The sequence below is a fragment of the Peromyscus maniculatus genome, chromosome 16 (genome assembly GCF_049852395.1).
Source record: "Peromyscus maniculatus bairdii isolate BWxNUB_F1_BW_parent chromosome 16, HU_Pman_BW_mat_3.1, whole genome shotgun sequence".
In the NCBI taxonomy this organism is placed as follows: domain Eukaryota; kingdom Metazoa; phylum Chordata; class Mammalia; order Rodentia; family Cricetidae; genus Peromyscus; species Peromyscus maniculatus.
The window spans coordinates 67755456-67771282 of NC_134867.1; the positions used below are offsets into that span (position 1 = coordinate 67755456).

At 38.5% G+C, this 15827-nt stretch overlaps 1 long non-coding RNA gene and 1 other non-coding gene across 2 annotated transcripts in view; both read right to left on the reverse strand.

Annotated features, from left to right (window-relative positions):
• The window catches only part of LOC143268938 (uncharacterized), a 174215-nt gene that overhangs the window by 65706 nt on the left and 92682 nt on the right, over window positions 1-15827 (reverse strand). The gene's annotated exons all lie outside the window — the stretch shown is intronic.
• On the reverse strand, window positions 11938-12018 carry Trnaa-agc (transfer RNA alanine (anticodon AGC)). Its single transcript has one exon. It is a non-coding gene; the product is annotated as a tRNA-Ala (tRNA).

Here is a 15827-nt window from a genome sequence, read left to right on the forward strand (position 1 = left end):
CTGATGAAACAGCTGGAGCATTGGCACTCAGAAAAACCCCAGGTGTCTGGAAGTTCATTGTAGACACCAGCATTATGGTCCACACTACATTTATCCAGATGTACAAGCAAGGTGTAAATTTGCAGTGCTTAGCTGCTCAGTGTACACGTAACTGTGGAATATCTGGAATCATGAAATGGAGAGTGCTGTTTCTCTTAGTCCTAATCAAGGCATCTGTAGCCATGTTTCTCTTTCCTATCTGGCCCAAGTGCTCTTTACTAAGATGTTAACATTCTGATCTTGTCTCTGTAAATGAGGAGAAACCTTTTACTCTAAATATCTTGCTGGTCAGCAATAATGAAGGAAAAAATACACAGTAAGTTGAGCATTTTTCTTTTTAACTCCAAGATACAGGGGGAAAAATCAATAGCATCTTCAATAACCAAAGAACAAGCTAGCAAGAATAGCTGTTAAAGTGATATGATCGGGGAAATGGGAAAGAGGGGCTCTTGAGGGAGGGGAAGGTAGGTAAATACAGAAGGTAAAGGTAAATACCAGGATTTAGTGATTTGATAGGGGAAAAGTAAAAGGGGAATCTTCAGAAAAGAGGGAGGTAAATACAGAAGAAGGAGAGAGGAGGGTAAAATAACAATATATATAACTGAAAGGACCACAAGGAATCATAATATTATTAACTACCTAAAAATGTAATACACATAATTCAATGTATAAATACACAAATATAGTTTTATTAAACCTTTCACATCTGGGCTGATAGTACTCCCTCTAAGAGCCACAGACCTCTTAACATAAACCCCAATACCAGACATGAAAAGAACTCTTTTGGAATGTTGGCAAGAACTGTCCAAGAGACTCCCCAAAACATATTATTATTTTCCCACAAAGGTATTAGGTAAATCCCTATGGCTGAAGACATTATGTACTTCAGAAACAAGGCCAGAGGCCCCTGAGCTAAACTACCCTAAATATTCCTTATCTGAGAACTAAATTTCATAGTACCAGAAGGTATCGTGAAAGACTACAAGGGAAGAGAACAGACAGTCCCACCCAGCTGTGACACCTGTGAACCATGTGAAAGACCAGCATGCCACAATAGCCATAAGGGTGGTACACATACCTTGGCAATAACCAATAACTCTCTAGTTAAACTTAAGACCTGCTCAACAAGAGAGAAACCATGACTCATACTCAAAACCCCAGTGCTAACAAAGTCATGGCTACTGGAGGATAATCTACAACCTCTAGTTTTCTAAACCAGAATAGTCTCTAACAAAAATCTATAGACATCTGTCTCTCTACCCACAGATAAGTTTAGTTTTCACTTCTCATCAAGGAAACTTTTCTTTGCAACAGATGGAGACCACTAAAGAAAACCACAACCAATTAAAATGCGGAATTGAGGAGCCTGATCCAAACAGAAACACCTACAAAACAATCTCACTGATATGGCTTGGGAAACATTGAAAAAGAGAGGCCTGAAAGATTGTAAGAGCCAGAGGATGAGGTGATTTCCTGTGAGACTGTCTTCTATGCATGGTAGAAGATAGACTCATACAGTCTCACCAACATGACCACTCAAGCGTGAGCTGAACAAGGACTACACCGATGAGCATGGCAAAGTGAAACAAAAAGAGCTCACAAGGTCTCAGCCCTGCACAAAGAGCTACAGACCACTGAGGAAAGCTGGGAGTGGGAGAAGAGGTGGTGTTCCCAGGGAGGAGCACACCGATTGGTTATCCAGAGCCAATGGTCAGCCCTGAAAACACACATCCAAGTAAAATTATATTGACTGAGCAGGGTGTGTGTGTGTGGGAGGGGTGTACACATAGATATATGCACACAATAACAGTTAGTGAAAAAAAAGAGGCTATAAATTTGAATTGAAGGGTAATGGAGAGTGGTATATATGAGGATATGGAGGGAGAAAAGGAAAGGAAGAAATGTTGTAATTACAATTTCAAAAAAAATGACTTGACCGAATAATTTAAATAGGATTGTCTGATCCTCAAAACATAAATAAAAATAACATGGTTACATTTTCCTTCCTAAGACATCAAAAATAGTACATCTATGACTTTCTCTTCAACAAGAAAGAAACTAATTACTCATATTACGTATGTATAAGTGGTATTATTTATGCACATACACAACACACACACACACACACACACACACACACACACCTAGAATATGGAGAATTTTTCAGAGAGAGTTTATAGAGAAAAATTACTGGGTGATTCTACCAAACATATGAATAGTCTTCCCTTTTTCCCCCTGCTAAAAATGTCACAACAAAGCAGTGAAAACACTTTCCCCCTAATTAAAGACCACATGCTACTCCTTCAGTAATTACAGGTCTCATTAGTGTCCAATGAGAGATTTGGTATCAATCATATTAAGTAGACTGTATAGAGTCTTATAGTTCTAAGAGTTTATATCCTTTCCAGGTTGTGAATGAATTATTGAGCTATAATTTGTTTTGTATGAATTTGTGTGACTCTTTATAGTGCTGGAATGTGTTTTGCTGAGAGATACAGAGGTAGGAGGGAGTAACGTAAGTGCTAGGCTGTGGTAACCTCAAGAAATAAAAAGAGCTAACTTGGCTTTTGTTTGTTTGTTTTGTTTGTGGTTTTTTGTTTGTTTTTTATCTTATTTAATATATTTTCCATAAGCAATCTCCATTAACAACCATTGGGTTAGAGCATTTTCAAATCACCTATCCTAGATCTGTGGTGTACTTTCTTCACTAACAGTCTTCACTTTACATAAAGAAGACAAACAAATGTTTTTAAAAACATGAATTGATTAGCATGCCTCACAATGACTTTTTCCTTGTTACTTTGGTACAATAGTTAACACTAGCAACATTTAGGGGGAAATGTATGCCATTAGCTACACTACAAAAGTTTTAAATAAGTTGTTGAAATCGTCAGTTATTATCTTAAGTAAATATAGTCCAATATATACACATAATCTCCTAGATAGTGAAAAAGAACATCTTAACATATTTAAAGACATTTTATAGAGTAAATATAATAACTTTTTATTTGACTTTCGAATTGGACTGTGAACTACTAGAAACAGGGACTATCTCTTTTGCAACTTTGTGTTTTCAAATGTATTTTCTTTTCATTGCGTGAATAAAGGCTATATACAGATTGGAGGGAGAAATCTCCTTCCTGGTTTGATGATGAGAGGAACTATATTGGAGAAGTCTCTGTGATAAAGAACTGTGTTTAGCCTCTCAGATCTGCCTGGATGCCAGCTGAGAGCCAGGAAAGTGCCAGCCTCTTCAATGCACCCCAAACCATCAAGCATCTTAGGAATTAAAAATAAACACAATTTAGGAATTTATCAAGCATCTTACTTCATAACTAAATTATTCTTGACCTCTCTTGAAAATACAGTAATGAATCATAAACATTTTAGAAGCTGGAATCCAGACATTGTGAACATGTGCACAAGGATGAGACAATGTAATAAGCAGAGTATGCCAGATGTAAGAATACAGAGTGGTTCTGGGCTGCAAAGCTGAGACAAACTGGAGAACACATATCCTATCTGGATGGCACAGCCATCCATGGTCTTGCATTCAAATAGATTGCTCCTGGTGTCGAGAGATATGCTTTATTCCCAACGAAATAAAAAAAATATGAATTTGTTATTGGGGAAAACACCTGCTCCTTAAACATTAAAAAGCTGACTATTATAAGATGGTAAATTTTGACTTGATTGTGAATTACTGGTTAAATAAAACATGCATTTGGGTTTAGCATAGGCCCTCATTTTAGAGAAGAGGAAAGATGGATATAATATGAGTAAATTACCTATAAAATCCCTATAATTAGGAAATAGAAAAGTCAGTAATTATAACCCTAGTTCATGCACTTAGAAAAGCAATAGAATAATAAGAATTAAGGATACACATACAATACTTTTTAGTGCAAGTTGTTAATATTTGGCATTATCTAGAACATGGTAGATGATTGTAGTGGAAATGATAGGCTTATGAGGCTAAAGTAGTCTTTGTTTAGACATTCGTAAGTCAGAAGCAAAATAAGTGAAAAAGTTATTCGATTTGAGCTTCTCAAGTCATGATTTACCAGTCAGGTGCAATGACAGCATTGTTTTTAAATATTCATTCACTTCAGAGTGAGGCTGTCAGCTTTACCACTTCCCCTTTGTCTGAATTTCATGGCCTTTCCCAAGCAGAGAATGAATGTCATATCACAGCTGGGCTTCTTGGTATAGAGACAATTAAAGGACTCCCAGTAGAAATGTTGCTTCCCAGGGCTCATGCGAAGTAATGAGAGAAAAGGCATCCAGCATTCTGTCTCCATACGAACTATGCAATCTTTCACTGAGCCCAGATTGATTTAATGAGTTGGTGGATATGACTTAGGTTTTCAAAGGTCTGTCATTTCAGTGATAATTGCTCAGGTGTGACAGTGGGGATGATGATATATTGTGGCCTGGATGGTCACTAAATGCTCACATTTTTATGACTTACAAGTCAGGCAAACTGACTGACAGATCATTCAGGATGTCTCTTAGAGAAGATTTAGATATGAAAGAAGTACACCAGTAACCCTTTTTTCTCCTTAGGAAAGCCCAGTGGATTTTTGCTATGCATAACTAAGCTGTGCTTATTTTGCATAATATTGAGATGTTTGAGCATACAGATTATTAATTAGTTATACAAATTAATAAAGTAAAATTGCAATTCATCTAAAATAGTAAATACAAAGGATTTGATTTGGTTCCAGTGTATATTGTGGAACTTTTCACTTACCATTTTTGGCATGCTAAACTCCCATTGTAGGGATGGGTCACCAAGAAGCTAAAATGGAGGCATTGAAGAGTAGCCAAGTGTCTCTTAATCTTATGGGTTAAACACCTGCTATTAATTTAAAAAAGACTAGGGACTAATGACAAATCATTTGAAGAGAATTCTGTTTCACCCAAGTCTTTGTCTTATAGAACATTCTCACTGCTTCTGTCTTACTCCCCACTCTCCCACAAAATAAAAACTTTGGGAAAAGTTAATTACTTCCCCATGTATATCAAAAATATCTGTATTAAAGTAGAATGTTCACAGGCTTAAAATTATTAAATTATCATAAAAATGTGTGTTTGGAGTCAGATGTGGCGGCATATACCTGTAATCCCAGCACTTAAGAAGCAGAGACAACCTGGGTGAAATAGAAAATTCCAGGCCAGTCAGGGTAGATACTGAAACCCTGTCTCACAAATAATGAAAAAAAAATTCCACAAAGGCTTGTTTTTTAAAGTAATTAATAATTATTATTCAGAATTTCCCCCATTCCTGTTGGCAAAATGAAATCAGTTTGATTCTGACAGTTGTTTCTAAGTTCGATGTTGTGTGTGTGTTTCCTTTTGTTTTTCTTTTTGAAAGCAGCCTATATATATATAGCCCAGGCTAGCCCAAGCTAGCATCAGACTTCTGTCTTCATCTCTTAGTGCTCCCAGATTATAGGCATGCATAACTTAACAACTCTTGAAATAAAGCCTTATATTATTGCTTCCAGAGTTATTAAGTGGTGTTTATTATTTCCTGACTTTCTTCCCTGTGATAAAAGAAAGTAAAACTGATTTCCCAAGCAAAACTATTCTGGTCAATAATTCGATAAAGTGATTGATCCTCATTCTGTCACTGGTGGTTGGGGTATGGGTCCAGTGTTTTCAGGCCTATTATCCAAAGAATTGAAAATAAGGATGCACACAGATTTTCAAAAGAAGCAAGGTGACATCATTTGGAACAAAGCCAAAGCAGTATTATATGAGACACTGTCAAAATGACAAAAGACCACAAGAATGAGAGTGTTCAAGTGCCTCAATTATTGTTCATGGCTTCCTTTTATGGGATCCAAGAGACAGAGTTTAGTCACTAAGGGATATTGTTTGGGTAGTTTTCTATTTTGACTAATATGCTATACAATACTTTCTCTAGTGTTCATATTCTTTCCATTAGGCATTTGATTTTAATCATATGTAAACAATTGTGTTTATAAGATGGTAAAAAGGGGGTATCCCTAAAAGGTTACTAGAACACATACTACACATGCACCCCAAACCAAGTAAGTCTGGATTGGTCCTTCTATTCTACATACCCCAATATTTTGGGATTGTACTTGAGTAAAAACTGCCCAAACTTGATTGATTCCAAGAAAAGAGAAATTGATACCATTATTCAGAAATTGTCGTATGTATAGCCAACTCAAGTGGGAGAAGTAAGGAGCTCTGGCAGTTTCTAGGTGCATTGTTTAGAGAGGAATATGTGCTCACAGCATGTACAAGTGAAGGAACCAGTTTACCAAGTGCATTATTATAAGCTGATGTGTGTGTCCCCAAAGCCAAACTGGGAGTCCCAGGATAACCTCTCCCCTATGTCTGCCTCAATTCTATGTCTCTGTGTATGACAATACCCCAAAATTAAGAAGAAAGATGTTCACTTAGTGGCATGTTTTTCTTTAAGAGACTTAAAAAAATCCCATTGCTCCTTAAAGTGTCTATGTGCTGGAATTCTTTATTGGTTCCACAATATTGATCCAAAGATTGACTAAAGATGCTAGTGGTGACTCCATTACAGCTACTTCTTATATTCCTTCCTTCTGTTTCTTTTCCTTTGAACTCTAACCAATGCATTTAGGTGATGTTTTAAGGATTCCATTAACTTAATTTTAAGTGATCCTTCACTTCCTACTTTCTCATTGGGGCTTCAGCTTTGCTCCTATTGTATGTGTTGTTTAAGTTTCCTGTTTGTGCTTGCTAGCTTTTTGTCAACTTGACACAAGCTAGAATCACCTGGGAAGAAGCAACTCCTCTTGAGAAAATGCTTCCCTCAAATGGCTTATGAGAAAGTCTGTGGGGCATTTCGATTAATGGTTAATGTGGGTAGGCTCAGCTCAAATATAGGCAGTGTAACCCCTGGCAAGTGATCTGGGTGCTATAAGAAAGTGTCTAGCAAGCCTTGAGAATAAAGCCAGTAATCAGTGTTCTTCTGTGGCTTCTGCTTAAGTTCCTGCCACCAGGGTCCTGCCTGGAGTTCCTGCCCTGGTTTCCCTTCATAATGGATTGTAACTGGAGAGTGTAAGCCAAATAAACCCTTTCCTCCCCACGTTGCTTTTGTCATGGTGTTTCATCACAGCAGAAGAATGCAAACCAAGGCAGTGTTTTTCTAGTTTCATTCTGTTGCTATGATAAAAACACTCTGACCAAAAGCAAACATAGGGCTAACAGCTTACAAATCCCAGATCCAATCCATCATTGAAGTTAGGACCAGAATTCAAAGCAAGAACTAAAGCAGAAACCATGGGAAAATGCTGCTCACTGGCTCACTTACTAGCTTATGCTCAGTTAGGTTTCTTGTGCAGCCCAGGCATACCTGCCTAGGGATGGTGTGACCCATAATGGACTAGGCCTTCCACATCACTCATTAATCAAGGCAATCTCTCAGAGACATCGCCACAGGCCAATCTGATTAAGCACTTTTTCAATTGGGGTTCCCCATTTCCAGGTTATTCTAGGTTATTAGTTAAAGTGGAAACTAACCAGAACACACATTTATTCAGTTCTTTTAGTTCTTACACATAAGAACTACTAATTTACCTCATTTGTTATCAATAAATAGCCTTATCTGTCTTACCACAATCCCACAGCATTTTCATCATACATTCAAACATGAATTTATGGAAAACACAAGCAGTCAGGAGCCAACAATCTAACTTCTAAGTCTTTATTTGAATATGTATCTTAGGACACTGAGAATAAGTAGAATTAAATTAAATAATCCCTAAGAGAAACCTGCCTGCTTGATGAATGGATAGTAGAAATCCTCATGGTTTTCAGGGTTCCCCATTCATCAATATGCACCAGGGCCATACCAGTCATGTAGGTCAACTTCTGTTTTAATTAGTAATCAAAATAATCTATTCACCCAACAATATTTACCACATTCCTACAGGAGCAGGGGATATGATAGACTTTGATTCTTTATTGAGTAAGATATAAACTCTAAGTGATAATGTAGCATTGCTAATAATATAACACATGGCTTTGGCCCAACCCTTTATGTACCTAGGTTTTCAACTTATTCATGTGTAAAGTGGAAAAATTTTTTTTTACCCAATTGATTGAGGAGTTACCAATGATTATACTTAAAGTGATGGTATTTACTGTTTAAAGTAGTAAGTAAAGGAAGAAAGGAATATTTTTATAAGTGCAGAATAAATCTAAAAAGAATAAACCCAATTTCATGGGAGAAAACTAGTGTATCCCTCAGTCTTTGAATAAATTTTATAATGTACATCTTCTCATTTTCCAGTCCATCACTGTATGCTCAGTTGCTATCGGGATTTTCACCTTGAGAGGAGATGTTGATGTGACAAAGCAAAGCATAAAATGTTATTTTGAAGTTAAATACTTTTGTGGAACTCTGCCAACTATAATCCCATTCTGTACCAAGTTGCATTCAGATTTGAACTTCTAAGCAAATAGATGAATATATCCCCAGCATTATGTCAGTGTGATTGACCCAGCATACCAAAATGTGTAAGCAATTATCCCCATAATCCAGTAGTTCAAAATTCAATCACCATGTGACAAACACAAGAATTTAATGAATGCAAATACATAGCATTGCATGAGTATTCACTGTAGGGTTTCACAGAAGCAACCAGTAGTGAATATGTATATACTATCCTGACTAAAAAGAAAAAGTCAAATACTACCATATACGCACACACACACATATATATATAAACATATATATGCATATATTTGTGCGTGTCTGTATATTGTACATTATGTATATTCATATTTGTGGTTTTTTAAGTGAATGGGGCTGAAAAGAAAAGAAGGTTCATCCTCATAGTAAACTTTGAAGGCATGCAGTGCTTTATAGCAATGCTTAGGGTAAAGCAAGAGACATACAAGGCAATCTGTTAGATGTTAGGAGCACTAATGTTTGAAAAAGGCCTACATTTTCATGACAGTTGCCATTGCTGAGCAGAATCAGACCCTGGAGAACTGACCACCTTGCATCTTTTGAGTGGTGCTTTTATGTAGCAGGATGTAAGTGTGTGACTGGCTCCTCCAGTACTCAGGATGGGCACGTGACCTGCTCACCTTAACAAACTGCCTCAACTACTCAGCCGTTTGGATTGGTCTATTAAAGAGGCCAGTTTCTGGATTTTATTAAAACCTGTCATTGCCCTATTTCCCTAACATCACAAAAATACCATTTTCTTTTATGTGAAGAAAACAAGCACTCGGGAGGCAGAGCCAGGCGGATCTCTGTGAGTTCGAGGCCAGCCTGGGCTACCAAGTGAGCTCCAGGAAAGGCGCAAAGCTACACAGAGAAACCCTGTCTCGAAAAACCAAAAAAAAAAAAAAAGAAAAGAAAAGAAAACAAATATTGACTACAGAAAGATAGGGTATGACCCGATATGGAGGCAATATCTTCAGAAACATTAATCATGTACCAAGGAATACAGAAACAAGGATTATGAACCTTTAAAACATTTTAAACTGAGAGTAAATACTTATGATGATGCTTTGAACATAAAATACAGGAGATGAATTTTGAAATTTATCAAGCATATTTTCTCAGGAAACTTTTCTGTTATAGTGATCAGTTTCTGTCATGTAGCTTTTAGAGCCTGGTCACTGAGGGAACTGCTCTCTTGGTGCAGTGACAGCTCACCTCATTTAATGAGTCTCTGTGTTGCAACCCCTCCCTGACACTTCCTTTACAGCAGCTCATTTCCTAAGAAAGTACAGTATTTTTGATCGAAAATATGAGCACTGTGTTATCCTTTTTCTTTCATAATATTTTTATTAATTATTTGGGAATTTCACATCATGAATCCTGAGCACATTCACTTCCCAGTCCTCTCAGGTCTACCCCTCTTGCCCATATATTCATTGGAGCAGGGTCAAACTCCTAGCGGCCAGTCCCTTAAAGAAAACTGAGTCCTTCCCCACCCACACCCACACCAGAAGCCATCAGTTGTGGAGAGCTATACCTCAGCATCCTTATCATACAATTTTTAAGAGTTCTCTTTGATGGCTTTCTGTCTAAATTGTTACTTTGGGTTGGTGGGGGGAGTTGTCACAGAAACCTTCTATGTCCCTTTTTCTCAACTGTGAGTCTGCAGTTATCAACACCATGACAAACTTAGCTTCCTTGCCCTTTACAGTTAGCAAGAGCAGGAATTATGGACTTACATATAGTTTCTGGCAACAGCATGGGCCATGAACATCCACATGGTCTCCAGCCTCAGCATATGCCATGGACTTCAGCATTATTGTCTCTTGTGGCAGTACAGAATACAGACATCAACACAGCCCTCTGCCACTACACCAGCCATGGACCCCATCATAGTCCTTGGCAGTAGCTCAGGCCAAGGACATCAACATGGCTTCAGGTGTCAGTGCAGGCCACTCACATCAACATGACCCTCAGCAGCAGCACAGCCCACAGACATCAATGTGGATTCAGGCTGCAGCACAGATCATGGACATCTGCTTAGCCTTTGGTGGTAGCATGTGCCACAGACATCAACACAGACCCCAGTTGCATTAGGATCATCGACCCAGACATGGCCCTTAGCAGCATCATTGACCACAAACATCAACATGGGTCCAGGATGTCTGTATGGCCTTTGGTGGTAACTCAGGCCAGGGACATCATCAACACAGCTCCTGGCTGCTATTGAACCACAGACATCCACCTGAAACCTTTGGCTTCAACACAGCTTGGGGCAATGGATCACAGATACCATAGGGGCCTCCAGGGACAGCACTTAACATTAGGGTCTTTTGTGGGGGTCCAATCCAGAAAATGATCCTTAGACATCCTTCATCTTGGACATCTGTCATTGTTCAGAACAAGGACAACCATGTGGCTGGGCAGTGTGTTCCGGGGCTGGGTCAGAGTGCAAGATCCAGGTTGCTGCACACCACCCTGTTTGCCCTACTTGGTAACAACATGTTCCCCTGTCCACCATCTTTCCCACCTCTCCATCAAAATATTCATTCATCACAGTGACATTGGAAACTGCAGTGTGTCACATAGTACACACACACACACACACACACACACACACACACTGCCCAAACAGCATTGCATGAAAGTATTCATTACAACCAGTTGTTGGTCTGGTCAAAGGTTTCTGGCTTCTGAAGTCCCATAAACAGTGGACAGATGTCCTACTGCTGCCCAGAGTCAGGATGGTGTTGCAGCTATGCAGGGTGTCTGGGGCAGGTTCTGTGTGAGCTCCTAGCAGGATCTCTCCTCCCTACCCTCTATGTTTGCCATCCCAAGGCTTGCCAGGCTCGGCCTTTGTGCTTACAGCCTGCAGGCTGTTCTGCTGCCCCACACTCACATCTCCCAGAAGTGCAAGCAGCACAGGTCACAGCCTCAGTGGCTCCAAGTTGAGCGCCAGCTGGCAGGATTAGAACAAGCCCTGTTCAGTTGAGACATGGTTCTGCAGGAGCTCCACACCGTCGCACATCTCCGTCATCAATGCCGACCACCACCGGACATGACCGCTGTGCCTGTCGCCCACAGGCAGCTCTGCTGCCCTGTGCCTTTCTCTCCCAGCTGTGCAAGCACCCTGTTTTATCTGTTTTAAGTTCGAAGCCAGCCTGGTCTACAGAGTGAGATCCAGGAAAGGTGCAAAGCTACACAGAGAAACCCTATCTCGAAAAACCAAATAAATAAATAAATAAATAAATAAATAAATAAATAAATAAATAAATAAATAAATAAATAAAAATTATTCTTTCTTTTTTTGAGATTATAATTATAACATTAATCCCTCCCCTTTTCTCCATCCAAACCCTCCACTATACTTTTCTTTTTTAAAAATCATTAATGTATTGAGTTAATAAAATTGACTTTAAATTTTTTTTTTCTGGAGCTGAGGATTGAACCCAGGGCCTTGTGCTTGCTAGGCAAGCGCTCTACCACTGAGCTAAATCCCCAACCCCAGACTTTAAAATTTTTTAAAAGAAAGCAAGCATTTACAATCTGAATTTTGATAACAAGACAAAGTAATTAGTACTTCCCAACTTTAAAAAAAATCAAAATAGAATTTTTTATATCCTAGAGAACAAAGACCTCAGAAATACATTTTCCCATGAGGCAAATCTCAAAACTATTCAAGAAATATAATTCTAGATAAACAAAATCAAATTAAGAAACTTATATCTCAATATGCCGTATTATTAAAATATTGGGCTATAAGATCTATGCTGTTCTCCACTTCACTGCACGGGAAGGATGTGACTACTTCAGTATCTGATGAATCATCTGCCATCAGAAAACTTTCACCAACAGTGAGTCTTCTGTGAAACTGCAGATGTGTAGTAGTAGCTATGTCTTGAGTTGGCCAAGAGGCTGCTTACTCGAGTTTACAAAGAGATGGATATTATAATAAAAACCTATCAGTTTCTGTTTCAATTCAGCCCTGATCCTAAAAGCAAAATCACCTGCAGTGTCTTGGTCCCCTCTGGACTTTTTGTTTTATACACTAGCTAAATGTTGTTGCCATTAACCAATTTCTGAACAGAAGAAATGTTAACTTTGGCATCTCCATCATGTTTAGTCTCTATTTCTAATTGTTTTGCGGTGGAACTACAATGCCATTTTGTGCTGTCAATTGTGTAGGTTTCGTTAATCAATTGTTATTAGCTCAGATAAGCTTACTTATTAGTTTGTGTAGCCACGTGACTAAGCCATATTCAAGAAAGGAAACAAAGAGCATATAAGAAAAGAATGAATTAAAAGATGGAGGTAATATGTAAATGTTTCATAAAAGTATCAAAACTTAGTATATGCAAATAAATATGCAGACTCTTGAGTTAGGGGGATTGGGATTGCTGACTAGACCAGAAGAAATAAAGCACTAGATTTGCAGGAGTGAGAATCGTTTAACAATGTAGGGCAGAACTTTGCTGTTGTAAGGTAAGATCTTGCTGTTATGGTGAACAATCTTGCTGTTACTAATATTGCTGTCAGGATTATGAAAGAGATAAACTCAGATATAAGAATATACAAAGACGAGCTGGATAAGCCAGTAAGATCCATAGCTGTCTCAGCAACCAACCAAACAAAGAAACAAAAACAGCAACAGACTTTACAAATACTTCTCAGACCTCACCAGATAAACCCAGGGCCCTATTTCCTAGAGAAAAATAACCCAATATTAATAGTAATTTCAGCTTTGAAGTACTCATCAAAACAGTCTACCTGTGGCTTTTTACTGAATGCCATGAGGCTGTGGCAATGTAGGGAGTTAGACAATGTAGTTAGATGTGCTTTTTATCTGCAGTGGTGCTTTTCTGTATCTCCTCCCTGGTTTCTAAATTTTCAAAAGACTCCCACCCTCTGTTTCTCCATCTGCACATTAGGGGAATGGCAGCAGCCACTAACCTAATGCATGGGGATGCACACATGTTTTCAATGAGACAGTATTTATACAGCATGGGTAGCTCCAGAAGAACTCAGCTATAAAAATACTAACTATTCTTAGGGTATTATTTGATAGTCTATTGCATAAAATGAATGATTTTATTGAAGATGGCTAACAGAAAAATAATATTCCTTCAGTGAGAAAAACAAAAAAGACTATTGGAGGATTGCTCCTGCAAATGCTAATCTGTCTTCTCTTGCTATTCTCTTCAGTATGAACGAAGAGAATGGGAAGTGGCTAGGGAGAAATGAAACGCAAATACATGTTACTAGACCAAAGAGCAGATTTTCACATAGGTGTCTTAAGATTTGAGCTCCTAACAAAAAAGGGACCTGCAAGTCTTCTTTAGATCTAAAACATAAACAGATACAGAGATACCTCATAGCATGATCTTTGTGCTTTCAACTTAATTGTCTTTTCTTTGGGAGCCATGCTCTCATTTAAAGAAACTGAAAGTGATATGATAAAGAACAAGAAAAAAAAATAAGGATTTGTGTCTGCAGTAGCACTTAACATCTATTCTGCATTTTGCAGTGAGCCAACATGTGAATTTTTATTCATCTTAAAATCACTCTCTGCAAGTAGGCATAGCATTTTACCTGTTTCCCAGGAAAGAGAGAACACGGGGTATAACAGAACCCACAATAAGAGTTATTTTACCTTCTTGTAGGAGAGAATGGGGAGGGTGGGCTGGGAGGGGAAGGCTGAGGGCTGGGAGGAGGGAAGAGGGGGATCTTTGATTGTAAAATGAGTAAAAAAAATTCCTAATTAAAAAAAGACCCAAAATAGAGTTTTATTAGGGAGGGGAAAGTATAGGGAAATTAATGATACAGAGGGAGAGGACAGGGAAAGGGTGGAATCTGCTTTTATAGGTCCCCCCCCACGTGCCCCCTGCCTGCCGCACATGCACATATGGGCTTATGTAGCTACACCATGCATGCGCATAGACTACGTGATCACATGGCACACTGATTATGTTGAACAGCACGTAAGGCCCTGTAATGACTAAGCATTTTTCCTGACTGCTGGACATTGAACGCGCGGTCGTGTGGCTAGGAATTATAACATTACCCCCTGTGTAAGTTTGCTAGGATTGCCATAAGGAAACACTGACAGTGTAACTTAAACAAAGAAATGTGTTTTCTTATGGTAGTGAAGACTAGACTTCCAAGAGCTAGGTACATTAGCTGTTCTGAGGGCCCCTTTCTGGCCCTTTTAGATTGTTACTGCCCTCCCAAGGTCTTCCCTTTATGAATGCCTTTGTCCTATCTTGTCTTATAAGGAAACTGTCATTTTAGATGAGAGTTTACTCTAACAATCTCAATGAATCTTAATTACTCCTCTAAAGTTCTTATTTCCTGATTCAGTGACACTTTAGTGTGTGGCATGAATTCTGGGTAAGGGGGATGTAATTCAGTCTATAATATCCCAGCTTTATAGATAATATGAAGGTGAAGAAGGGTAAGTGATTTATTCACAAAGCCCACAGATCCTTTAATTTAATGTCTCTCAGCTTGGCCTCAAGTCCTAAGCCCTCACTCCTGAAAGACAGAGGGGTTATACAGATCCATATAAAGGAAAGGATGCTGAACTAGTTACTTTTCTGTTACTATGGCAAAACACTATGACCAAAACCAATTTATGGAAGAGTTTGTTTGGGCATACCGTTCCAGAAGGAGAAGATTCCACCATAGTGAGAAATCACGGCAGCAAGGGGGCAGGCATGACATCAGGAGTAGGAAGCTGGAAGTTCACGTATTCAAAGTGGGGCATAAAGCAGGGAGTGAACCGGAAGTGGTGCAAGGCGTTTTACTCTCAAAGCCCACCCCCAGTGACCTACTTCCTCCAGCATAGCTACAGTTCCTAAATCTCCTCAAACAGCATGACCGGCTGGGGCCAAGTATTTAAACCCTAGAGCCTATGGGAGGACATTTCTCATTCAAATTACCTCAGACCTCAGCCAGAAATTCTTAGAGTAATTCAGCTGAAGCCATTCATAAGAAAACAGACTACTGAAAGGGAAGAGGCACACTTTCATGCTTCGTCAATGTTTTATCTTTTCTCTCTTCTCACAAGTTCATATTCAATATGGGAAGCTTTCTCTATTTGCTCTATTTTCTGAACTATACATCATCTAATATATGTATATGTATTTTAGATGATATATCATTATATTTTGTAATGTATATTACAATTGAAGATCGTTTTAGGATGTATCAATACATAGAGAATTTAATCTTAGAAGCAAACATTTTTACTTATAGCCAAATTTTTATCCTTTTACTCATCTATTACATATTTTATAAGTAATTAAGAAAGAGAGCAAGG